At 43.0% G+C, this 27,617-nt stretch overlaps 1 long non-coding RNA gene across 1 annotated transcript in view; it reads left to right on the forward strand.

The window, feature by feature from the left end:
• Nucleotides 1-27,617, forward strand: part of LOC115462418 — a 49,924-nt gene that overhangs the window by 21,015 nt on the left and 1,292 nt on the right. Inside the window, exon 2 of the long non-coding RNA XR_003940839.1 lies at nt 5,088-5,193. This is a non-coding gene — a long non-coding RNA (uncharacterized LOC115462418). The remainder of the gene's footprint in view (nt 1-5,087; nt 5,194-27,617) is intronic.

The raw sequence follows: 27,617 nt of genomic DNA on the forward strand, positions 1-27,617 counted from the left end.
CCTAAGGGCTCACCCTCTTCCCAGACAAGACAACAGTCTTGTTTGTAAACAGGTGGGATAATATACCCTATGAAAGGGACAAGATCACAGGCACAAAAAAATCTCATGTAGCTATCAGTGTCCTGGTGTTCAGACCTTGGTAGATACCTTGGTTTCTGAGGGTATTTCCCACTGGCTAGCCATTGCTGTGCATTCCTTTTTCACACAACCCTTTGAGTTTGTGTTTGGCTGTTTTCTAGTTTTTGTTGTATTAGATTACCTTAGCAGGATTTTTTTTGTGTTATATTTGTACCCCGTGTTTTCCCACTCATGGCAGGCTCAATGTGGCTTACATGGGGCAATGGAGGGTTAAGTGACTTGCCCAGAGTCACACGGAGCTGCCTGTGCCTGAAGTGGGAATTGAACTCAGTTCCCCAGGACCAAAGTTCACCACCCTAACCACTAGGCCACTCCTCCACTCCAACAGCCCATACTGTTTATTGTCTGATCTACTATCTAAAGAGATAGCCAAAGCAATCCTACTCTCTTCAAAGGTGCTGTGGATATGACTGATTAAAGCTGTGAGTAATGACTCTGTGCTGTGAGTAGACCTATAACCTGATTGGAAAGGGTGAATAATATGTGAGATGCGATTCCCTTCACCCATGTCTGGGCCAAACAGGTGCTTCCCTGTTTAACTCATGGGGGGGTTTTCTCTTCTTCCCTGAAGTCTCCACACTTCAACCTCTGTTCTTGAGCAGAGACATCTTCCCTTTAGTTTGAGTAACAGCCCCTGTTCCTAATGCAGGGTGGGATACTCCCTTAACTCCAGGGGTCTTAGCAGGGGGTTCAGGCAACCAAAGACCTCTTACCCTCCATATCAGGTGGTTCTATCCCTTACCTTCCCCACCTTCTAGTTCAAACCCACTGTCAATCATCAATGCATTATTTTTCATATTGTAATAACTGTAATCCCGGTTGCAAACCTTCAGGGGGTGGTAGGCTCCCTTCAGCAGTCCACAAACAAAGTCCTTCCAGACAACACAGCTTTTAGTTCCAAACAGTTTAGTTCCCCTCCTTCACAAATCTCAGTTCAAGGGGGTTAAAGTCCCATTCAGTTTCCAAAACAAAGCAACAAGAAAAAAAACTTCCCTTTAAATCCAAGTTCTCCCCAGTTCAACAGCCTGGGTTTCAGTTTTAAAAGTCTTTCCGCTTGGGTGGTTGCAGAATGGCAGTACACCGCCCACAACACAGCTAATTGACTCCTTTGACCACCCACTGCCTTCAGTCCCTGCAACTCTGCCCCAAAGTACAATTACAGTCCATGTCCACCGGCTCCTCCAAACCTGGTGTGCTGGTCCCCCCAGACTCTCCTTCCTCCAAGCACTCCATTAACTCTGCTTCTCTGCTAGGCTGTTGGTTGGAGACCTCCTCCCCCTCCCAGGTGGAAGGAATCTTGTACTGATTTCTAACCCAAGGGAATTGAGCTTTGTCATCCCTGCTCCCCCTTCTGGCCCTCGTCTGCCATAGCAGCTGCTCTTTCCAGTCCTTTTCCCCCTCCCTTCCATGTGGGGGCCATACCGGGTTTTGGGACCTACCCCCCCCCCCCCGATCCCTTCTCTCAGGGCCTTGTGGGGAATGTAGTCTGGCCCCATACCTCCTCCTGACCTGCTTAGACCCTCCAACCTCCTTACAATATCTCCTTTCCATAACCAGAACAGCATAACATTCAAACATGAAATGGGCCTCCCCCATGCAGACCATCAGCAAAATAGACCCTCCCTGTCTGTCCTCCCTAGGGTAGGACTGTCGTTTAGTAATCCCCTGGGGGACTCATTCAGAATCTCTCAACTTACTGAACCCCCAAGGGGTTACGATAAGTTAAGACTTAATAAGAAAAAGAATACACATCCATAGGATTATGAGTTTAGACACATTCAAATAAAATATGGCAAATAAACTCATATCCTAGTAGTTTTCTTATGGGCAATGTCTCCAAATGGGTTATTTTTACCTTACCATGACAAAGGGGAGCCGGTGGATATTGTATACCTAGATGTTCAGAAGGCGTTTGACAAAGTGCCTCATGAAACACTCCAAAGGAAACTGGAGAGTCATGGGATCAGAGGCAGTGTATTATTATGGATTAAGAGCTGGTTAAAAGACAGGAAGCAGAGAGTAGGGTTGAATGGTCAGTATTCTCGATGGAGAAGGGTAGTTAGTGGGGTCCCTCAGGGGTCTGTGCTGGGACCGCTGCTTTTTAACATATTTATAAATGACCTTGAGATGGGAGTAACTAGTGAGGTAATTAAATTCGCAGATGACACAAAGTTATCCAGGGTCGTCTCGTCGCAGGAGGAGTGTGAAAGATTGCAAGAGGACCTCGTGAGACTGGGGGATTGGGCGTCCAAATGGCAGATGAAGTTCAACGTTGACAAGTGCAAAGTGATGCACGTGGGAAGGAGGAACCCGAATTACGGCTATGTCATGCAAGGTTCCGCTTTAGGAGTTACGGACCAAGAAAGGGATCTGGGAGTCATCGTGGATAGAACGTTGAAATCTTCCACTCAATGTGCTGCGGCGGCTAAGAAGGCGAACAGAATGTTGAGTATTATTAGAAAAGGGATGGAAAACAAGCATGAGGATGTTATAATGCCGTTATATCGCTCCATGGTGCGACCGCACCTGGAGTATTGTGTTCCGTTCTGGTCGCCTCATCTCAAAAAAGATATAAAGGAATTGGAGTAGGTGCAGAGAAGGGCGACGAAAATGATAAAAGGGATGGGATGACTACCTTATGAGGAGAGGTTAACACGGCTAGGACTCTTTAGCCTGGAGAAAAGGCGGCTGAGGGGTGATATGATAGAGGTCTACAAAATAATGAGTGGGGTAGAGTGGACAGATGTGAAGCGTTTGTTTACGCTTTCTAACAATAATAGAACTAGGGGACACAAGATGAAATTAGAATGTGGTAGGTTTAAAAGAAATTGGAGAAAGTTTTTCTTTACTCAGCGTGTGGTTAGACTCTGGAACTCATTGCCGGAGAAGGTAGTGATGGCAGCTGGCCTTGCTGAGTTTAAAGGGGGTCTGGAGACAGAGTGCTGGGCTTGATGGACCTTTGGTCTTTTCCCAGCGTGGCAGTGCTTATGTACTTATGTAGTAATGAACCTCACTCCTGAGCCAAAGTATATGAATCTCAGTATTTTAAACTTACTGCTGATGCTCACTGTAGTATTTGTATGTGGAGTGTATAGGATGTTATATGTACCAGGTGTGCTTGAAAAGTCCTTTGAATCAGGCCTGTGGCACCCAAGATGATGAGAAATATTTCTGTTTTCTTCTGCCACATTTTCTTGGTCTCAGACTGCATATCTTCAGAGTATTTTCTATCTCTACATGATTCACAGAGACGTCGATTGGGACCAGCACCTCTGTGATCAATGCCATTCTTTCTCTCTCTTTTATTCTCTGTAAGGTTTCCTCACATCTAGATTTTTATTAGTCAGAATAGGGATGTTCCTTGGGATTGTAACCTCTTTATTTTTCATGTCTCTTAGGGTCATGACCCCAGTGCTTTTCTGGTACAGCGATGTTAAAATGTTTGCAAAGATTCCAAAGGATGAGCTGTGCCACCTTGTGCCTTTTTGTATAGAAACTTTCTGATATCAAAACTTCTCAGCCAGTCACAAGATGAGTGACTATTTCCAGCAATTTCTTACAGAATCTATAAATGTCTGTTGTACCGGTTTTTCCTATGCCTACTATATACCACCTCTTCTGTAATCCACTATCCTAGGCTGCAATTATCAATTGCTCATTCTTAGATTTCTCCTTAACCATTCATGTGTTTGGTTTTGATCAATGAATTATTCCTGGAGTCACACTTTTTCTTTCCTGCTGTACTTGTGCACTTGCCACTTGTTTTTCCTCATTGGCTGATCTACAGTAATTCCTTGAAGAGCTTTTTCTCTTCCTTGAAAGTTTTGTTGCTTCCTTTTGGTACCAGGGGATTCTCACTCATTTCTTCTAGTCATCAGAACATTGTCCAAGTTTAATGATGAAATTAATTTACTTTTTGCACATTTGGATGTGATGTGTAATGTTAATGCACTTGTCAATATCAGTTTTAATCTCCTATAATATTATTTACTGATCTTTTCTCTCAGTGATTTATGCTTGATTGTTGTGCCTTCCTCCACTCCTAGGTATTTATGCGCACCTTCTTGTTCAAGTTTTTTTTTTTAATTTCACAGTCATCAGTCAGAGGGATGTTTTCAGTTTTGTTAAATTTTTCTTCCTCTAAATAAAGTTGCCTTAGCACATTTGCCAACACCTAGAGTCATCTTGTTGTCATCTGAGCTTTTCACTACATTGAGATGTTCTGTTAAATGTTGGTCACTGGAACTTTACAAAAAGTCAGTGTGACTAAGCTGGATCGTTGCCATCTTTCATAAATCTAAACCACAGCCCAGAGAATCCACTGAGTGCTCTTATTAATAAAGTGCCAAACAAAACAAAAGTGGCAACATGGAGTGTCCCTGATCTATGCCTCACTGGATCATGATGTTAGGAATGACAATCCAGGGGATTGTGATTTATCAAGCACATTTTCATGATAAACTTGATGAATTTAATCAATCCGTGATTATTTGGTACATTTCAAGGCTATTTATTATCCAGGAACGTGGAATGCTATCAAAGGCTTTCTGACAGTCATTTCATGCTATACTGAGATTTCTGCTTCGTTTAGTGTTAACTGGTCCTTGGTTTCATATTCTCTTTTCTTATTACCCTCCTGTTCTATTGTCATGATGCTATTGATATGATCATATATTCTACTGACATCTATTTCAGTGAATAGCTAGTAGACTATAGGTAGACAGGTTATAGGTCTATAATTTTGGGGGATGCTTCTTGGATCTCCCTTTGGGAAAAATGTGTTCTGCCTGCTATTAGCCATTCTAATGCTAAGTGTGGCAGCCTGACTACATGATTTTTGCAATCTGTCATGTCTTGGTGGAATGATATTCTTTGAGCCAAATGTTGGCCACCACATCTGGCCAGTGCTCTTTTCAACTTGTTTCCCATCTGTTTTATTGTCACTTCAGGAATCAGGCACCGGGTTGGAGAAACAGGATCCGCTACAAGCAAAACAAATCCAGAAAAGGGAAGTAGCATAATCAACAAGAACTGGCATCGACGGTCTTTTTAAAGGTAAGATGCACATTTTCTATTTTAACTTCACGATCACGTTTGTTTTTCATAACTGTGGTACGTTCATTCTTTTTTGACAATATTGTCCTTTACACACACATATCTAAATTTACATCCTCTTTTTTAATCTTCGTGCTGTTCTTTAAACACTAGCATAAAGCAGCACACTTTTTTGGATACCACTTGAGGTTTTTTTTCTCTGTTTCTTTGTTTTTCTCTCTCTATGACCTCTTTGCACGTTCAGATGCATGATGATATAATTTTTCATGGCAGTTTACACACTTTTTTAAAACTCTGTATTCTTTTAAAACCACTACTTCGCACAACTTTTATTTTTATTTCTTTTTATATTTAACTATTACACCATTTCATATCCCAATATTGTAATACAGTTCATTTATCATCAAGATGCCTATGTACCTCTAAAGAATGCATGTCTGCTTTCTTCATGTATACATACTGTTATTTGATTATAATTCTCTCTTGGTAGACTTGATCCTGGTTTACTAGTTCATTTCTGTGCAACCCTATTGTCAATCTTAGGGTTTATAACTAAATAAAGGTCAGCTTTCCACTCATTTTTCCATGTTACTAATTGTTACATCTACACATGTTTAATTTTTTTTTTTTTAACCTGAGATGGTCAACCTGTTGATATTCTGATTTTGTGACTTATGGTCGCTTATTTGTGACCCCTTGTTTTCACATATATGCATATGTATGCATGTCTTTATATCATTTTTGTACTGTAAATCTATTGAAAACTCTCTTATTCAGTCTAGTCTTTAAGGAAATAAGCACTCCTCTCAAATAAACTCATGGCATTAATTTTTACCCCATCCTACCTTCCACTACGCCTGTCTATCCCAGCTAATCCTAGCCCTTACCTTTTTTTTTCCATATTTCAATTATCTAACTTAAATCACTAAGAGGGGCATAATCGAACGAAAACGTTTATCTCCAAGAACGGGTCCGTGAAGGGGCGGACCAAACCGTATTTTCGAAAAAAATAGACGTCCATGTTTTATTCGACAATTTGTGAGCTGGGTATTTTTGTTTTTCAGTGATAATGGAAAATGAAATCGCCCAGCTCAAAAACGAATAAATCCAAGGCATTTGTTCGTGGGAGGGGCCAGGATTCGTAGTGCACTGGTCCCCCTCACATGCCAGGACACCAACCGGGCACCCTAGGGGGCACTTTTACAAAAACAAAAAAAAAGGTAAAAGAGCTCCCAGGTGCATAGCACCCTTCCCTTGTGTGTTGAGCCCCCCAAATCCCCCTCAAAACCCACTGCCCACAAGTCTACACCATTACTATAGCCCTAAGGGGTGAAGGGAGGCACCTACATGTGGGTACAGTGGGTTTGGGGGGGTTGGACGACTAAGCATTAAGCAGCACAATTGTAACAGGTAGGGGGGGATGGGCCTGGGTCCACCTGCCTGAAGTCCACTGCACCCCCTAACAACTGCTCCAGGGACCTGCATACTGCTGCCAGGGAGGTGGGTATGACATTTGATGGTGAAAATAAAAAGTTGTGAAACATCATTTTTTGTGGTGGGAGGGGGTTAGTGACCACTGGGGGAGTCAGAGGAGGTCATCCCCGATTCCCTCCGATGGTCATCTGGTCATTTAGAGCACTTTTTTGGGACCTGTTCGTGTGAAAAAAGGGTCCAACAAAAGTGTCCTAAATGTTCGCTAAAAACGTCTTTATTTTTTCGATTATCGCCTTAACGCGTACATCTTTCCTCGGCCGATAACCACGCCCCAGTTCCACCTTCGCCACACCTCTGACATGCCCCCATCAACTTTGTCCGCATCCGCAATGGAGTGCAGTTGAAACGTCCAAAATCGGCTTTCGATTATACCGATTTATTCGTTTTTGTGAGATAAACGTCTATCTCCCGATTTGGGTCGAAATCTAGGCGTTTTTCTCTTTTGATTATAAGGTGGTAAGGGTCCTGTTTACTAAGGTGGACTAGTGTTTTTAGAGTGCACTAAAAATTAGCACACACTAATGGTAGAGATACCCATAGGAATATATGGGTGTCTCTAGCATTAGCGCATGCTAATTTTTAGCATGCACTAAAAACTCTAGTGCGCCTACGGCTTAGCTTAGTAAACAGGGCCCAAAGTATTTAATTACATCTGTTCCTAACTCAAGTTTTACTGGTCTAACATTATGTGATGTATTTTACTTTCTGTCAATATATTTTGAACATGTTCATGCTTTTCTAATTGTTACGTAAGCCACACTGATCCTAAGTTCTGCTCTGGCTAATACGGTATATAAATGTCATAAATAAAGTATATGTGATACAGATTGTCAGGTACATGTAATCATTAGTTTCTATTGTAATTTTTAGTCTCCTGAGGCAGGCACTATTGCCAAAACATGGTGCCGTGTCGAATCCAATTTTCATACAGAATAAAGAATATACTTTTCATCTCATCTCCTTAGCTTATTGTTACTTCAAGCCATTTCATAATTCTTATGTTTCCAGATTCTCCTGTAAGCAGGGTAACACTTTGCTTCTTGGTTGTGCTCTACAGCATCCTTGAATAAACTTCACTTTAGTTGGCGGTATTTTCACTGTACTTATGCTCTTAACCAGTTCCCTGTAGAATTGTTTTGGGTGTTTCTGAACAGTTTATGTTTATATTAAAATGTGATTATACTGCCTGGCTTTCAGAGATCATGGCAGTTTACATTGCAATAATAGAGGAAAATAAGAAAAGAACTCCAATTAAAGGGACTCTTTTACTAAGCTGCGTAAGTATCTATTTGCACCCAACGTGTGCCAAAATGGAGTTACCGCACAGTTACAGCGGGGCTCTTGCGATAATTTCATTTTTGGTGCATGTCCAATACACGTGGCTGAAAAATATTTTTTATTTTCGGACGCACATATCGGATGTGTGCCAAGTGGCATTTCACGTGCGTAGGTTATTACTGCCTGGTTACCATGTGAGACTTTACCTCTAGGTCAATGGCTGGCGGTAAGGTTGCAGACCCAAAATGGACACTTTGCAATTTTGATTTTGCCGCATGTCCATTTTTGGAAAAATAAAAAAGGCCTTTTTTATAGGCGCACTGAAAAATGGATCAACAGACACCCAAAACTTGCGCCTACACTACCGCAAGCCATTTTCAGCACACCTTAGTAAAAGGACCCCAAAATGATTAATACCACAACTATATACAAATCAAATAAAAGTTAGCTGCAAGTACACAGGGGAACCTTTCCCCTCAAGACTAGACAGGACATGCGATGGCTAAAAAAAAAAAAAAAAAAAGAGCTTTAAGCAAGCACTCAAAGTTTTTCACAAGGTGTCTTTCACAAAGCAGGAACACACCACCACACACAAAAAGAGCCACTTTCATGAGTAAACTCCCAGCAGGCTCTTAGAGGGGGGAGGAGATATGCCTCTTATCTGTTTTCTTCTCCACACTTTGTATGCATCAGTTGCTAAGCTTAATTTGATATTAGAGCATATAGGGCTTCCTCTGTTAATGCACCTTATGGTGTTTTTGATTTTTCTCATTATCTTGACTGATCTTGATCATTTTAGATACCCATCTATCGGGCATATCTCATTCAAATACATTTTTTCCAGTAAGAAGTTGCTATCATTCTCTTCCTCCTCTAACCCTGTATACTTGTTGGTAGAATTTTCCCAGTAAGAATTTTTATTGCACAGTGCTGGATTCAATTAATTTCTGTGATACCAATAGACTATCCATTTATAAAGATTATGGCCTTCTTCGTCTTACTTATTATCAGTAGTGTAGCCAGACAGCCAATTTTGTGTGGCCTGAGGTCAAAATGGGTGGGCACAACATTTTCTGTTGGCATCCACCTTCTCCCCCTCTCTCCAACCTACTACTACTACTACTATTTAGCATTTCTATAGCGCTACAAGGCGTACGCAGCGCTGCACAAACATAGACAGTCCCTGCTCAAAGAGCTTACATTCTAATAGACAAAAAATAAATAAAGTAAGCAAATCAAATCAATTAATGTGAACGGGAAGGAAGAGAGGAGGGTAGGTGGAGGCAAGTGGTTACGAGTCAAAAGCAATGTTAAAGAGGTGGGCTTTCAGTCTAGACTTAAAGGTGGCCAAGGATGGGGCAAGACGTAGGGGCTCAGGAAGTTTATTCCAGGCGTAGGGTGCAGCGAGACAGAAGGCGCAAAGTCTGGAGTTGGCAGTAGTGGAGAAGGGAACAGATAAGAAGGATTTATCCATGGAGCGGAGTGCACGGGAAGGGGTGTAGGGAAGGACGAGTGTGGAGAGATACTGGGGAGCAGCAGAGTGAGTACATTTATAGGTTAGTAGAAGAAGTTTGAACAGGATGCGAAAATGGATAGGGAGCCAGTGAAGGGTCTTGAGGAGAGGGGTAGTATGAGTAAAGCGACCCTGGCGGAAGATGAGACGGGCAGCAGAGGTTTGAACCGACTGGAGAGGGGAGAGGTGACTAAGTGGGAGGCCAGCAAGAAGCAGATTGCAGTAGTCTAAACCCTTTCCCAGCACCTCCCAAATCAAAATATAACTGCTTTAGCTAATGAGGATCCCCAAGGTCTGTCCTCCGAAGGCAGTCAGAACTTCTTTTTACCAAGCTTGGTAGACAGCACAAATATCCATGAGCCACCGATACCAACACCTCACACATGCTTAGTTGATAGTGGTTCAAAGATGCTATTAAACACGCCAACACACACAGAAGGTGTTCTCTCCACGAAAGAGCAACGAAGCAAAGCAAACAGTGGATACAAAAAAGTCCTCTCTCAAGTGGTGTCTTCTGAAACAAGTTCTTTATTGCAAAACAATTAAAACAACGACCCGACACGAATCGTGTTTCGGCCGTATAGGCCTGCGTCAGGGGTCTATTCGCTTCCAATCAAGAAAGAGAATATGTAGATAAAAATAATAACTGATCAACTTTCTGCAAATGAAATACTCTAATTGGCCAGGTGCCCGTATCCACCCCCACTATTTGTTCAGCGCTTCCAGCAGCAGCCGTCTGACTCGGTGCCAGCCAGGCGATACCGGACATGAAAGGGGCCAAACGCGATACGACCCCTGACGCAGGCCTATACGGCCGAAACACGATTCGTGTCGGGTCGTTGTTTTAATTGTTTTGCAATAAAGAACTTGTTTCAGAAGACACCACTTGAGAGAGGACTTTTTTGTATCCACTGTTTGCTTTGCTTCAAAGATGCTATTGCCAACTGCAGAGCTTGGTAAAAAAGAGTTCTGGCCATCTTTGGAGGAGGTCCTCAGCTGGTGATGGTTGGGGATCCCCACCAGCTATAGCAAAAGTCAGGGACGGTGTTAGACATGCTAGGGCCCAGGTCAGAAAATAAAGGAGGGGCCCCCAGATCCTCTCTCCTCCCTGCCTCCCCTCTGATCTCCCCTCTGTCCTCACCAAATACAGAACAAGGGATCACAAATTAGAAATAAATATATGTAGATAAAAATTGAACTAGAAACCCCAAGAAGTTAAACAGCATATACTATAACACTGGAGAAAACAATTTACATGTGATTTGAGAAAGGGGGCATGGAAATGGGAGGGCCATGGGTGGAATAGGGGCGTTCCTAAAATGAATGTGCATTGTTATAGAATAACGAGGATACATGCCTACATTTGCACCAGGTTTCAGTTGTGCAAATGGCCGCGTCTACGCGATTCCTGGGCATAAGTGCTATTCTATAAACCATACCTAACTTTAAGTGCGGCTTATAGAATAGCACTTTTTCAGATTTGTTTGGCACCATATATAGAATCTAGCCCTTAGAGGATGCCCATGTCGTGCCTTTTCTATAAAGGAAAATAGATGCCTACTTTGCTTTATCGATTACTATTATAACAGGTGAAATATATGACTATAATTAGGGTGTGAGCCCCAACACAGCCATGAAAATGGTGTAAGAGCTTGTGCCTAAGTGCCTGAGAGACACCCATAACTTATAACTATGATGAAATGAGAAGAACGGTGAAAGAAAAACTTAGAGGAGCATCTGTGAGGGTCAAAAATTTACATCAGACGTGGATGCTGTTCAAAAATACCATCCTAGAAGCCCAGGCCAAATATATTCCATGTATTAAAAAAGGAGGGAGGAAGACCAAATGATAGCTGGAATGGTTAAAAAGGCAGTTAGCTTAGCGGGGTTTAAAAAGGGTCTGGACAGCTTCCTAAAGGAAAAGTCTATAGACCATTATTAAATTGAATTGGGGAAAATCCACTTCTTATTTCTGGGATAAGCAGCATAAAATGTATTGAGTTTTCTGGGATCTTGCCAGGTATTGGATTGGCCACTGTTGGAAACAGGATGCTGGGCCTGATGGACCTTTGGTCTCTCCCAGTGTGGCAATACTTATGCACTTATAGTATAGTTTGCTCTTCTAGTTTGATATGTGCATATTTACAGAATTGTTCTTAGGAGGAATTTTGGCATTTATGTGAACATTTTTGTAGTGCAAATTGAACTGAATAATAATGAGATGCAAAGCATAATAAGCACATCAGTTTTATGCAAATTGAATAATACATCTTACTTTTAACCTTACAAGTTACAATATTCATAGATAGAAAATACCCTCTTTGACTAAGAAAAACCCCATCCTCAATCGCTATGTCTATACAGATCACATCCCCAACACCATGAAACATTTATATGCCAGTATCCTCTCAATTCCCCCAACCCAGTGATTCCCTTGGCACCTACTGGGAGTTTCCCTGCTCCATTGGCTGCAGGCCTGAATATGGCACCAGCCAACCTCTAGATCTGAAGTGTTTGATGGAGGAGAATTGTTTGTGGACGGTGCTTTGTATTATCCTTTGATTCATCTCTCTCTTTACCCTCTTCAGTGCTAACAATCCCTTTCTCCCCTTCCATTTATTCTCTTTCTTTTTCTCTCCCTTTCCCTTGTCCCTTGCCTGTTTCTGCTTTGTTTGTCTGTCTTTTGACTTGGAGGGGAATAATCGAACGTCGCCGGCGAAATAGGTCGCCGGCGATCTATTTTGGCGGCGGCGCAACAGCTGGCCGGATCCGTATTTTCAAAAAAGATGGCCGGCCATCTTTTTTTTCGATAATACGGTGTGGGCCGGTGAAATGCCTTGGATTTTGCCGGGTTTGAGATCGCCAGTTTTGTTTTTCTGCGATAATGGAAAAAACTGCCGGTGATCTCAAACCCGGCGAAATCTAAGGCATTTGGCCAAGGGAGGAGCCAGCATTTGTAGTGCAATGGTCCCCCTCACATGCCAGGACACCAACCGGGCACCCTAGGGGGCACTTCAAACATCTTTTATAAACAACCAAATTAGCTTCCAGGTGCATAGCACCCTTCCCTTGTGTGCTGAGTCCCCCAAATCCCCCCCAAAACCCACTGCCCACAAGTGTGCACCATTACCCTAGCCGTAAGGGCTGAAGGGGGGCACCTACATGTGGGTACAGTGGGTTTTGGGGGGTTTGGGAGGGACTCAACATTACCCACCACAAGTGGAACAGATAGGGGGGAGATGGGCCTGGCTCTGCCTTTCTGCAGTCCACTGCAACCAACAACAACTGTTCCAGGGACCTGCATACTGCTGTCAGGGTGCTGGGTATGACATTTGAGGCTGGCATACAGGCTGGCAAAAATGGTTTGTATTTTAATAATTTTAGTGTGGGAGGGGGTTGGCGACCACTGGGGGAGTAAGGGGAGGTCATCCCCCATTCCCTCCAGTGGTCATCTGGTCAGTTGGGCCACCTTTTTGAGGCTTGGTCGTGAAAATAAAAGGACCAAGTAAACCCGGCGAAATACTGCTTATCGTCGGGTTTTATTTTTCTATTATCTGCTAAAGCCGGCCATCTGGTAGCCACGCCCAAGCCTGCCCATGTCCCGCCTTCGCTTCACCGCCAACACGCCCCTTTGAACTTTTGCCGGCGAGGCGAAGGGAAAGCGGCGAAGCTATCACAAATGTAGCTTTCGATTATACGCTTTTCGCCGCTTTTGCGAAATCGCCGGCCATATCCCGATTTGTGTCGGGAAATAGCCGGCGATTACTTTCGATTATAAGCTGGTTGGTGTCTTTCAGTGGCTGTGTGAGTGGGTTTCTGTCTCTGACTCTGTATTTCTCTCTCTCTCTCCTCTTTTCCTGCTTGCTCCTACTCTATGTTTGTTTAGTTGTTTCTCTGTCAGAGTGTCTGTCTGTGCCTGTGTGAGTGGGGTTTTGTGTCTCCATGTGTGGTGTGTGGCTACGTGGTGGTGGTGGGGGTCATATGAGCTCTTGGAGGGTTCTGAATGTACTGGGGGAGGGGGGAGATATCTGGTACACAATGAATGGCATTAATGAGTGGCAAATTGGGGGTAGGGGATGGGGATGAATTCATCCAGAGGAGGCTCAGACCACAAAGGATTATAGGTAGAATTAAATTTACCAACTTCTCTGAGGAATTATGTACAAGCAGGTTCAAGTTTGATAAGCAAACCATTCTCCTCCTCTGCCAGCAGTTGCAGCCTCAACTGCAGTTAGCCACAGAAAGGTAAGGTCATGCCAGAGCCCCAGGAAGTCATCAGAAGCCTTGCCTTTTATGGCCACTGGGAGCTTTCAGAGCTGGCATCAGCCAGTGAATCAGTTTCTCATAGTCTTTTTCAGTAAAACCCACTAAGTATATTGCCTTCCCACAGAAAGTGCTGCAGAGACAGATAAAAATGACTGATTTCTATGAGATTGCTCATTTCCTATCAGTGTTGAGGGCAACTGATTGCACACACATTGCATTCAGCCACCTCAAGGGAATAAGGTCAGGAGGGATGTGCATTTGTTAATGGTCATTCAGTTCATTAGCGTGTCTTTAAAAATTTAGAGCATGCAAAATCAATTTCATATGCATTAACCTGTGAATTAATGTGCGTACGATCATTTCATGTCTTAGAAAGTTCTATGGCATGTTATGAACTGTTTACTAAAACAAACATTGAAAGAAACAACAACAAAAGAAGACCAATATTGGGAAAAATGCAAAAAATCTGAAAAGAAACTGAAAATGTGCAAATCCCTAGAGGTCAACTACCAAAACTATTTTTATTATCGTTTATTGTTTTTTCTATACCGAAACTATTTGCAAGGCAAGTCAGATCAGTTTATAACTTTGGGGTCCTTTTACTAAGGTGTGGTAATGAATTTATTGCATGCTAATGATTAGTGTGGGCTAAATTATATGACGTCTATTATATTCCTATGGGTATCTTATCGTTTAATGCACACTAATCATTAGCATGTGCTAAATCTGTTAGCACACCTTAGTAAAAGGACCCCTTTGTGTGTTAAGCAGTATATCAAGTAAATAAATCAAGTAAAATCAAACTGAAAGACCATGCACTCTCTTAATATGAAGGATCTACAAACCTAAAAGTCTCTCACTGATGTTTTCTCTGTCAGGATACCTATAATTGTGCCCAGTCAGGTACACATGACAAATTTGAGAGTAGTCAGATCACTTTGGGATAGCTTAGAGGGAGCTATCCACAGAAATATACCACCTACTTCTGTAACAGTCACCAAAATTGCATGCAAAAATCTGGACACATGCCCAATTTGTACATGCAATTTTATAAAAAAAAAAACAAGCTAACTAGCTAACAAGCAATTAGCACTAATTAAATAGAATTGATCTTTACACATGTAAATTAATTTTATGTGCAATTTGAAAGCGGGAGTGTAGATATGGGGGAGGGGCATAGGTATAATGGGAACATTCCTAAAATGAACATGCGTTGTTATAGAATAATGGGGATATAAACCTAATGTAGGCGCATATATTTGCATCACGTTTCAGTTTATGTAAATGGCCATGCCTAAAACCAGGTGCAATTCCTGGGCATAAGCGAAATTCTATAAACTAACTTTAACTGTGGATTATAGAATAGCGCTTTTTTCAGTGCCAATTTTTTTGCTACCATTTATATAGAATCTAACCCACAGCATGTGTGAGTTGACACTCCATTATAGAATTGCTTCTTAAGTTAGCATTTTTTGCATAAGAAACTGGTTTACTGCAATGTGTGATAATTGGTACTGAAGTCTTGTGGTATGTTAGCAATATTTTTGAATCAGCATAGACTGGTAATGTAATGCAAACATTTATATTCTGCCAACTCCCCATAAGGTTCAAAGTGAATTACAACCTAGAAATTATATAATACATAAAGCAAAACACAAAACAAACAAAAACAAACAACAAAAAACAAAACAAAATTATAGTAAATATTTCTTAAACAGATGTGTCTTGAGACCTTTCCGAAAGGAATAATAAAAGTTCAAAAGTTTACCAAGCTGAGCACCAGACTTGCACAGCTTGGTAACAAATGGGATTTTCACTCACCATCTGTGACAGAACAGTGGGTTTTTAAGCCTGTGATAATTGTTTTGATATTTTCCTGTAATGTATTTCTCTAGTTTGGCCAGGAGGTGGTGCATATTATGTTTTAAGCTATTGCAGATAAGTGAGGGTCCCCTTTACAGAGTGGCAGTAAACCCAACGTGGGCTTACCATTTGCTCTTCTGGGACCACTGCCGGCCCAATGCAGCCATCAGCAGTAGTTCAGCTCCAAGCGTGCACCATTTCTGAGGGAAAAAGAAAACCCCTGGAAATGGTTTGCATGGCAATAAAGCAAAAAAAAAAAAAAGGAGGTAAAAGCCCTCATGATACCGTGAGATACAGAACCAAAAAAAGTGAGGAAAAACCAAGTAAGGATGCCAAAAGACACTTTATTGTATAAAAAATGACCCAACATGGCCGTGTTTCGGCCCTAAGGCCTGCCTCAGGGGTCTTGGACAATCTCAGATGATCTAGTTTTTTATACAATAAAGTGTCTTTTGGTATCCTTACTTGGTTTTTCCTCACTTTTTTTGGTTCTATATTGCATGGCAATAACCCAGCAGTAAATCGGGCATTGCCAAGTGCTGCCCAGTTACTGCCAGGTTAGTGCGGGAGCCCTTACCGCCACCTCAGTGGGTGGTGTTAAGGGCTCCCCGCCTCATGGTAAAGAGTTCTCTTACTACATGGTCGTGTGTATCTGGCTGTGCACTAATTTCACAATAAGCGTGCAGCAATTACTGCCTGAGCCTTTACCACCACCTATTTACTTGATGGTAAGGGCTCAGGTGCTAATCTGGTGGCAGTTGGGCAGCACATGGTGATGGCCATGCGCTGCCCGATTACTGCTGGGTATGCCTTTCTTCCGTCCCCTGCACTTGAAAATAATTTTTATTTTCTAGCACAGGAAACAGCACACAGCAAAAGCAAAAATACTGCAGGGCGCCTAGACACAACCGGTGGTAATGCTGATTTGCTGCAGGCTACCCGCACGGTAGCCCTACTGCCCATTAGTAAAAAGGCCCCTTAGACACTAAGTTACAGAATAATGACCACTGCATATAGGCACCTAACTGTCAATTTATGGCTCCTTTGGTGCATTTAATTGGCATGTACCTCTAGGTGCCAGTTTATGGAATTGTTCCAAATGTCTGTTTCAGTAAACTCCATACATTCTTATAGTTTTTAACTACAAGCTATCTTATAGCATTTAAACATCAATTTAATTACAGTGATATATTTCAGAGAACCCTTTTTGTGGATTAAGCTGTAAAGTATCTTCTACACAGTGCTTGAAACAGGTACCTACATGCTGGTTGTTGTTATAATTAAAGCATTTAGAAAGCTACATGCAGTTTACAAATATATGCATGGGGAGCTCATTTTTTGCTAAGTATAAGCTGGGTATTGAGAATACCTTGATTGACAACAGCATAGTGAAAAGCAGTAATGATTTCACTAGATGATTTGGTATGATCTGGAAGAGAGTATTTCTCTACTTTCAGAATACAGGTCAGTTATTTCAAAGAAGTCCTAGAATACTCTGACAATTGCAATAATTTTTTATTGACTGAAGGAAAATAATCCCTCATTAAACTTAAGGTATTATTGAAAATAATATTTGAGGTATAATTTTTATTGGTCCAATTAAAAATATCACATTCAATTTTTCAAGCAATTGAATTTTCTAAAACAACCGGAACAATAGAATAGAACATTCTAATTATGGAGGTGATTTTCTAGAGGTGCTCCTAAATTTTACATCAAGTATGTGTACATTTTATATAAAATTTCAAACAATATCTTCTCTTTGAAAATTATCTTACCAAAGTTACCCCAACATAATTACATCTGTTAATTTCAGTCAACAATTATTATTATTATTTATTGCATTTGTATGGCCACATTGTCCCACCTCTTTGCGGGCTCAGTGTGACTTACAATAAGATATGAATAATGGAAATACATTTGTTAACAACTTGGTTATGGGTTACATTGTACAAGTTATGTGAGACCATTGAAGTATCATTAAGAATATAACAATGGGACATCAACATTGAAACGTTGGAAAGAGACAATGGGAAGCTTAAAGGGCAGTATTAAGACACACAGACATATGGTGTACATATTCCTGTGAGTAAATGTATGAGTGATGTGGAATTTTGTACATACTACTCGCAATTCAAAAGTATGGGGTCCATTTACTGAAAGGTGTTGTGTCTTAAATATGTGATTAGTGCATGAGCAGTGGTGTACCAAGGGGGGGCGGTGGGGGCGGTCTGCCCCGGGTGCATGCCACTGAGGGGTTACTTCCTGTTCAGGGACAGAGGGAGCTACAGCGAACGAGTGAAGTTAGCAAACTTTTTGGAGCCGGCAGGCGTGCGCCGCGGCACCCCCCCAGCGGCGTGCACCCGGGGGGGGAACGCATCGGCGATCCGCCCCGGGTGCCATCCTGTCTAGGAACGCCACTGTGCATGAGTACAGGTTACTGCAGAACAAATTAAGGGGCCCTTTTACTAAGGTGCGCCTAAAAGTGGCCTGCGCTGGTATAGGCGCGTGTTTTGGATATGCACAGGTCCATTTGCTCAGCACGCCTGGAAAATGAATGTGCAGCAAAATTAAACCCAGTGCATGTCCATTTTCAGGCTGAGACCTTACTGCCACCCACTGACTTAGTGTTAAGGTCTCATACACTAACTGGGTGGTAAGCAGCCAGCATGTGTAAACTGCCAATTACCGCTAGGTAAGCACCACATGGTAGAAAATAGAAAATATTTTCTACCACGTGTTTTGAGCACACGGCAAAAATGGAATTACCACCCGGGGTACATGGTAGCTGGGCAGTAGTGCCAATTTGATGCATGTTGGACACACGTGGAGGGGCATAATCGAGAGGGACGCCGAAGTTTTGCTGAGGACGTCCTCACAAAACGTCCCGATGGAGGGGCAGGGAAACCCATATTATTGAAACAAGATGGACGTTCATCTTTCGTTTCGATAATACGGTCGGGGACGCCAAAATCTTGACATTTAGGTCGTCCTTAGAGATGGTCGTCCCTAGACTTTGTCGTTTCTGTTTTTTGGCGATAATGGAAACCAAGGACACCCATCTCAGAAATGACCAAATGCAAGCCCTTTGGTCGTGGGAGGAGCCAGCATTTGTACTGCACTGGTCCCCCTGAAATGCCAGGACACCAACTGGGCACCCTAGGGGGCACTGCAGTGGACTTAAGAAATTGCTCCCAGGAATATAGCTCCTTTACCTTGTGTGCTTAGCCCCCCAATACCCACTACCCACTACTGTACACCACTACCATAGCCCTTATGGGTGAAGGGGCACCTAAATGTGGGTACAGTGGGTTTCTGGTGGGTTTTGGAGGGTTCACATTTACCACCACAAGTGTAACAGGTGGGGGTGGGGTGGGCATGGGCCTGGGTCCGCCTGCCTGAAGTGCACTGCACCCACTAAAACTGCTCCAGGGACCTGCATACTGCTGTCATGGAGCTTGGTATGATATTTGAGGCTGGCACAGAGGCTGGAAAATATTTCTAAAGATGTTTTTTTAGGGTGGAAGGGGGTTGGTGACCACTGGGGGAGCAAGGGGAGGTGATCCCCGATTCTCTCCGGTGGTCATCTGTTCAGTTCAGGCACCTTTTTGTGCCTTGGTAGTAATAAAACAGGACCAGGTAAAGTCGTCCAAGTGCTCGTCAGGGATGCCCTTTTTTTTCCACCATGGGTCGAGGACGTCCATGTGTTAGGCACGCCCAAGTCCCGCCTTCGCTATGCCTCCAACACGCCCCCAACACACCCCCTTGAACTTTGGACGTCCCCATGACAGAAAGCAGTTGGGGACGCCCAAAATCGGCTATCTATTATGCCAATTTGGGCAACCCTGTGAGAAGGATGCCCATCTTCCGATTTGTGTCGAAAGATGGGTGTTCTGTTTCGAAAATTAGCCTGACAGGCGCCTACACACCTTATAGGTGCCCCTAAACGTTTTAGAGTAATTTGTTTATATGCCCTAACCTGTGTGGTACCTATTTATTTATTTATATTTCATTTATAGCTTGCCATTAGCTAGGCAGGTTACAATAAACACACATAATACAATATACCACAAAACATAACAAAAATAATTGACCCATAAATGTCTCATTATTTAATACATACAAAAATATACTTACATATACAAATATACTTTAAAATGCTCCCTAAAAATACTCAACTCCTAAGTAACCTCAATGTAGTTACACAATTGATACAAAATACGCTTGTGCACACAAATATGCTTTAAGATGTTTCATAAAGGTACCAAACTCCTTCAGTAGTCGCAGGATCGCTGGTAACTTATTCCACATAACAGGCCCTACAATGGACATTGCAGTCTCAGCAGTAACAGTATAACACAAGTCAATGAAGGCATAAGAAGTTGTTGCAAATTTTCATAATGCAAAGGTTTATTTGCCTCATAAATTTGTAGTACCTGAGACAAATAAACAGGTACCAACTCATGCAAAATTTTGAAACAAACAACAGCAACTTAAAATGCAACTTGTAAAAAACAGGAAGCCATTGAAGGGCCTTCATTGAAATGGTGCCACGATCTGAACGATTCATGCCAACGATCATACAGACTGCAGCATATTGAACAACCTGAAGAGCTTTATATGAGCTTGAGAAATACCCACATAAAGACAATTACAATAGTCTAATCTAGATAATATCTGAATGACTATCTAGAAGTCATATTAACTTTACACAAAATCTTCAGCTGATAAAAACAAGCTTGCACTACCTAAGATACCTGAGTTTGCATGTTCAAATGTGAATGTATTACAGTTCCAATGCTAGCAACCTGTTCTTTTATTTGAATCAATATATTTCTAAAGTCAGCAACAGCATAGCCCCCAGCAGCATTGTTTCTACTCGCAATCATAATTTCTGTTTTAGAAATGTTCAATGCCAAACTGTTTGTTTGCATCCAACTTGCATTTTTTACAAACACAAATTCAACATAACATGACCAGAAGAAAAATTATTATCCACATATAATCTATATTCCACTTTCAACTCTCATAGTACAACACAAAGAGGCAACAAATATAAGTTAAGCAAGAAAGTTGATAAGGCTGAACCTATCAGGCTTATTTTCGAAAGAGAAGGACGCACATCTTTTGACACAAATCGGAAGATGGGTATCCTTCTCACAGGGTCGCCCAAATCGGCATAATCGAAAGCTGATTTTGGGCATCCCCAACTGCTTTCCGTCGTGGGGACGACCAAAGTTCACGGGGACATGTCGGAGGCATAGCGAAGGTGGTACTTGGTCATGCCTAACACATGGGCGTCCTCGACCCATAATGGAAAAAAAGGGCGTCCCTGACGAGCACTTGGATGACTTTACCTGGTCCTGTTTTTTATGACCAAGGCACAAAAAGGTGCCTGAACTGACCAGATGACCACCGGAGAGAATCGGGGATCACCTCCCCTTATTCCCCCAGTGGTCACTAACCCCTTCCCACCCTCAAAAAAATATCTTTAAAAATCTTTTGTGCCGGCCTCTATGCCAGCCTCAAATGTCATACTCAGGTCTATGACAACAGTATGCAGGTCCCTGGAGCAGTTTTAGTGGGTACTGCAGTGCACTTCAGGCAGGCGGACCCAGGCCCATCCCCCCCTACCTGTTACACATGTGGTGGTAAATGTGAGCCCTCCAAAACCCACCAGAAGCCCACTGTACCCACATCTAGGTGCCTCTTTCACCCGTAAGGGCTATGGTAGTGGTGTACAGTGGTGGGTAGTGGGTAGTGGGGTTTTTTTTGGGAGGCTCAGCACACAAGGTAAGGGAGCTATGTTCCTGGGAGCAATTTCTTAAGTCCACTGCAGTGTCCCCTAGGGTGCCCAGTTGGTGTCCTGGCATTTCAGGGGGACCAGTGCAGTACGAATGCTGGCTCCTCCCATGACCAAAGAGCTTGCATTTGGTCGTTTCTGAGATGGGCGTCCTTGGTTTCCATTATCGCAAAAAATCAGAAACGACCAAGTCTACGGACGACCATCTCTAAGGACGACCTAAATGTCAAGGTTTTGGCGTCCCCGATTGTATTATCGAAAAGAAAGATGGACGTCCATTTGTTTCGATAATAAGGTTTTCCCGCCCCTCCATCGGGATGTTTTGCGAAGACGTCCTCAGGAAAACTTGGGCGTCCCTTTCGATTATGCCCCTCCACGTATACTTTGTAAATATCTGATACCAAAACTTCCCAATTTATTTGCATAGTACACCCAGTGTACAAACTAATCATATATAGATCCCATTAAACCAATTTCATATAACCTATCAAGCAACTGTGTCAAAAGCAGAGAATATATCCAGTGATACCATACAGTATGTGATGTCATCCAATCCCTTCCTTACAGCATCAAAAACAGATAACAGTAAAGTCTCACAGTTTTGCTCCTTACGGAAACCATACTGATGGACATCTAATGCATCATGACAATTGACATATTCAGATAATTGTTCAAGGACCACCTTTTCAATTATTTTAGACAAAAACAGAAATGTACTGATAATTCATAACCACTGTTGGATCCAAATTCTCCTTCTTTAAAAGCGGCCTTACAGTAGCATTTTTCAAACAAAATGGCAAACAGCCCTCAGATACCAATATGTTTACAACCTTGCTTAAAGCAGGTGTAATCTTTTCTCAGATATGTTTCGTCTAAATTACTGACTTTTAGCCTCTTCAAATATTGAAATATTCATTTAAATGAATTTTATAAGACTCATAAACATCCAAATCCTTAGACTTCCTCCACAACCTTTCTTTGTTATTTAACTCCTTCCTCAAATTCTTAATAGCATGAACATTCTTCCAGGGGGGAAAATCTGATGTATCACATATCTTAATTCATCTACTGGGTGCTATTTGATCCAAAGGCTCCATAAGAGTCATATTCCAAACATAACCATCTCCTGCACAGAATTCAAATTTGCAAAAACTAAGGGGTCCTTTTAATAAGCTGCGGGAAAAAGGGCCCTGCGGTAGTGGCAGGAACCATTTTTACCAACCGCCAGGACTCTTTTTACTACAGTGGATAAAAAGCTCTCCCCAAAGAAGCCATGTGGTAAGATAACCTTTACCACATGGCCATGTGGCGGGGAGCACTTACTGCTACCCATTGAGGTGACGGTAAGGGCTCCTGTGGTAACCTGGCAGTAACCAGACAGTGCGTGGCGATGTCCAATTACTGCCGGGTTAGTAGCATGCTAGAGAAAAAAAATTTCTAGAACACCGGAAATGCCACGCGCTCCAGCCGGAACTACCACCGGTGGCTGCGTTGGTCTGGCGGTAGTTCCATTTTAGCATGCGATGAGCCCACATTGGGCTTACTGTCTCTTTGTAAAAGACCCCCTAAAGCAGGGAACCATGCATTTTCCACTTGTACTAATTCAAAAATGGCCTAACTAAAATCTCACGTTGATTCCTATCACTTCCAACTGTACAATCTTTACCACTCAAATCAAATGTAATTAAAAAATGATCCATCTATCCCATTTCAGGTACCTTTGGTAGCATTAAAAGTCTCTCAAACAAGACTTGTGATAGAAAGACAAGATCAAGAATATGCCCAGCGACATGAGTAATACTTTTTACAAACTGTTTCAAAGAACAGGCATAACAGATAATAAATGATCCTGATTTAAAAGCATTGCAGAGGCCAGATCAAAGGGTACGTTAAAACCATCTAAAACATGTTTCCATTACAGCTTAGTCAAAAAATCAAACAGAAGGAATAATCATTTACTAACAATCTAGGAGGGCAATACAGCAAAAACAATATGACAACCATCAGCACCAGTGGCGTAGCCAGAAAACCAATTTTGGGTGGGCCTGAGCCCAAAGTGGGTGGCACAAAAGTTTCTCTGCCTCGCCCTACCTTCACCTCAAAATATAAATACTTTAGCTAATGAGGATCCTCAAACTCTGTCAGCTGAAGACTTCCTCTGAAAGTGGCCAGAACTTCCCTTTACCAAGCTTGGCAGGCAGCAGCAACATCCCTAAGCGACCAAAGCTGGCACCCCTTGCATCCTTAGTTGTCAGTAACTCAAAGATGCTGTCGCCAACTGCAGAGCTTGGTAGAAGGGAGCTCTGACTGCCTTTGGAGGATGGATGCTTGGGGAGCCCCATCAGCTATAAAGCAAGGGTAAGGGCCAGTGTTAGACATGCTCTGGCCCAGGTAGGAAAATAAAGGAAGGCACTCTCTCCAATCCCCTCTATTCCCTGCCTCCCTTCCGATTTCTGTACCTGCCATTACTATCACACTGACAGACCCTCACCAAAAACAGAACAAGGGATCACAAGTTAGAAATAAAAATATTTACACAAAAACTGAATTGAAAACACCAAGAAGTTAAACTTAACATGTACTACAACCCTGAAGAAATAAAAACAAAAATGCATTTCCTTTGTACTGAACACAATGCAAAGACATTTGCTATGCACTTTTCACAAAGCTAACATATTCCATTTAAACATTCAAAATAAAATGCTTTTTTCTACCTTTGATGTCTGGACATTTTATTTTTCCATTATGTTGCTTCTAATTTCCTGTTGTCTACTAATTCTCCTTCAAGTGACTGCTGTGCATTTGTCTTTTCTCCTCTCTACTGTCTATTCCCTCACTACATCTACCTCCGACATACTGATCATTCCTTTTTAGCTGCTTCCTCTTTTTTTTTTTTTCTGCCTCTCTGTCAACTCAAATTTTACTCTCTTTCTCACCTTTCTCCTTCTTTTTACTTTACAGCTGCCTATCAGATCGTCATCTTCTTCTGTCACCCACTAGCTCTCCCATTACCCAACTCACTCCTTCTCCAGCCATTCCCTTTCATCTTTAATCTACTCCCCATTACTATATTTCTATCTTCTGTAATCACTATCCTCTCATCCATTTCCTTGCCACCCTCTTCCTCCTCCCCCCTCCAGCATCTCCCACATGGTTCCACCATTCCCAGCATCTTCCTCCATCCACCCTTCTAGCTCCATGTCCCTTCTCTTCTCTCCACCCCTGTCCCTTCTCTCCTCCCCATGGTCCAGCATTTCTCCCTCTCTCTTTCCTCCCATTGTCTGGCATCTCTCCATCATTCTCATTTGCTCCTGGATCCAATATCTCCCTCTCTCCCCTCTCCTATGAATCTCCCCTGCCTCTCATCCAACCCCATGTCCTACATCTCCCCCTCTCTCCCATTGTCCACATCCTTCTTTCCCCCTCCCTTGTACCCCAGATCCAATAGCTGTCTTCCTTCTCCTTCCCATGCAGCATTCTCTTCCTTCCTCCACCATGTCCAACATTTCTGTCTCTCTCCCACTGTCCACCATTTCTGTCTCCCCCCTCCCTTGTGCCCAGGTCCAATATGTCTTTCTCCTCCACCCATACAGCGTCTCTCCCTTCTTCCCATCCACTGTCATGCCCAACATTTCTCCCTCTCTTCTCAGTGCACCATCTCTCCCTCCCCTCCACCCCCATATACAAGATTTCTCCCTTTCTTGCCCCCCTCTACCCCTTTGTCTCTCTCTCTCTTCCTTCCCTCCTCCCTCATGCACCATCTCTCCGTCCTCTTCACCTGTGTCCAACATTTCTCCCTGTGTTCTCCCTCCCCCCTCCATGCAACATTTCTCCTTCTCCATCCACCTCATATCTCTTGTCCCTATCCCCCTCTCCCTCCAGGCAGCATTTCTCCCTCTCCTCCCACTAAACAAGATTTCTCCCTCTGCTCCAATGCTTGCCCAGTACCTTGGCTGAGTGAGCACCAAATGTAGCTATGCGCACCTCTCCCCAGGCTCCGCTTCGCCGCATGATCGTCGCTCCCTGCACTCTTCCTCTCGCCCGCCACGCTGCACAGGCATTCACACAGGCAGCCGCGCTCCCCCCCGCCGCGTCCATCCGGTCCTCTGATGCACTTCCTGTTAGGACCGGATGGACGCGGCAGGGGAGAGCACAGCCGCCTGCATGAATGGCAGCACCGTGCGACAGGCGAGAAGAAGAATGCTGAGTGATGCAGCGAAGCGGAGCCTGGAGAGAAGCAGCGAGCGAAGGATGTGAATGGGCGCCTGGGCGGGCCTGGAGGGAAAGTGGGTGGGCCTGGGCCCACCCAGGCCCACCCGTGGCTACGCCCCTGATCAGCACCATAACCAACTCAAAAGGAATCTTCTTAAACTGAAGGTGCAGACCAGAAAGAAATAACCCTCTGCCCCTCTTATATTTACGACATGACCATTCCCAGCCAAAATTTACAGGGCAGCATTGTGTCACAATTGCAATATCTGATTGCAGCAAACAAGTAATACACGTGGATGGGTATTTTCAATATGATGTAGCAAACATGCCAATTTTCAAACCACAAAATGTCCAACTTTTTGTTTTGAAAAATGGCATTTTTTAGATGGTCCTATAGGACCATTTCAGAAAAAAACAGTCCAAGACAAAAACACACAAAAACAAGCCATTGGGATATATATATATGGGGGGGGGGGGGGGGGGGAGGGGGCTGCATTCTTAGTAGACTGGCCACACAGGCGTCCCAGCAGAGCATTGGGGCAACCTAGTGGGCACTGCAGTGGACTTCACATAAAAGATCCCAGGTACGCATCTCACGGTTTCCCCCTTATATTGTATGGTGAGCCCTCCAAAACCCACCAAAAACCTACTGTACCCATCTGTAGCCCTTATGCCTGCAGGTGTCACCTATATGTAGGTACAGTAAGTGATATAGGTCATATCTGGAGGGGGATATCCTTTATTACCTGTGAGGGAGAAAACGAAGGAGACATGAATGTGTGGATCCATGTTGATACATGAGGCTGCTAGGCTTACAAAGATGGCTCCTTATGCTTCAAGGGCTGTGTAGTCCAAGGACAAAGAGGGTTTTGTGTGTGGAGCAAAATAATGTTAACTTGGAGAGTGGGTGGTGGAGTTATCCTTATTCCCTTGGCAATTTTAAACAACTAACCAATATTACGGTTCAGACAGCAGTTCAGCAGTGCGATTGGCGACTATATTTGCTTTACTTTATTTCTTGAGGATCGCAATGTACCCAGATGAGTTCAGTGCCCCGACCATGAGAAGAGACCAGCCATCACTAACATGAGAGAGGCAGAGGAACTATGGAGGATGCCAGTGCTCTAATCTCTAGAAGAGCTTGAGCAATGTGGCCCAGAGAGCATCCAAACCATTAAAGCATATATGGAAAAACATCTGCTCCCCCAAAGGGACAGAAGATGTTGTGCCCTCCAATTGCAACTGTGAGGATCCCAGGAGAGGTCCAGAACCTGTGTAAATCCTGCAGCTGGGATGCCCAGCCTAATAGAAGAACAGAGGCATAAGACAGAAGAAGGCAGATCCAAGATGGCGATATAAGGTAGATGCACCTGTGGTTGCTTTCCAGGCTATGCAAAATTTAATCTGTTCAGAGCATCTTCCTGCCCATTTGAACATGGGCAAACAGAGAGAGAAGGTTTGGGAGATTCCTTCAACTCCCGGATGTAGTCCTGGTGATGAAACACACAACGTTGGACTGCTTCAGAGTGTCTGTAGGGCTCTCAATGACCTCATCTCCTTCTGCCGGAACCGACACGTTAGTGTCAGTCAGAGCTCAAGATATACTGGATTCATGTAATGGGGGGCAATGAGTCACTCACCATCCCCAGGACCTCATTTAAATATTTCTTAAGTTCACTGGGGAAATCAAGGGTGACTTAGGAAAATTGATAAATCTTGTTCTTAACCAAGACTATTCCCAAATTCTCCAAAGTCTGAAGTCTTTACTCTAAAGACTTCACTTTAGAGGACTGATGGGCAGATGTCTGAGCCTGGAACAAAACCGCCTCTGAAATAACCTTAGAGTTTTCCATAATCAAAGGCATATCATAAACACTGTCCCAAAGTGACTCCAATGACACTACAGCTGGGTTAACTGTTCCCTGAGATGGCATAGCAGGAGGAGGTAGACTTTTCACCTGGGAGAGAGTACTCACATATTCCAAAGGTATAATC

Source organism: Microcaecilia unicolor, chromosome 2 (assembly GCF_901765095.1).
Source record: "Microcaecilia unicolor chromosome 2, aMicUni1.1, whole genome shotgun sequence".
Lineage (NCBI taxonomy): Eukaryota > Metazoa > Chordata > Amphibia > Gymnophiona > Siphonopidae > Microcaecilia > Microcaecilia unicolor.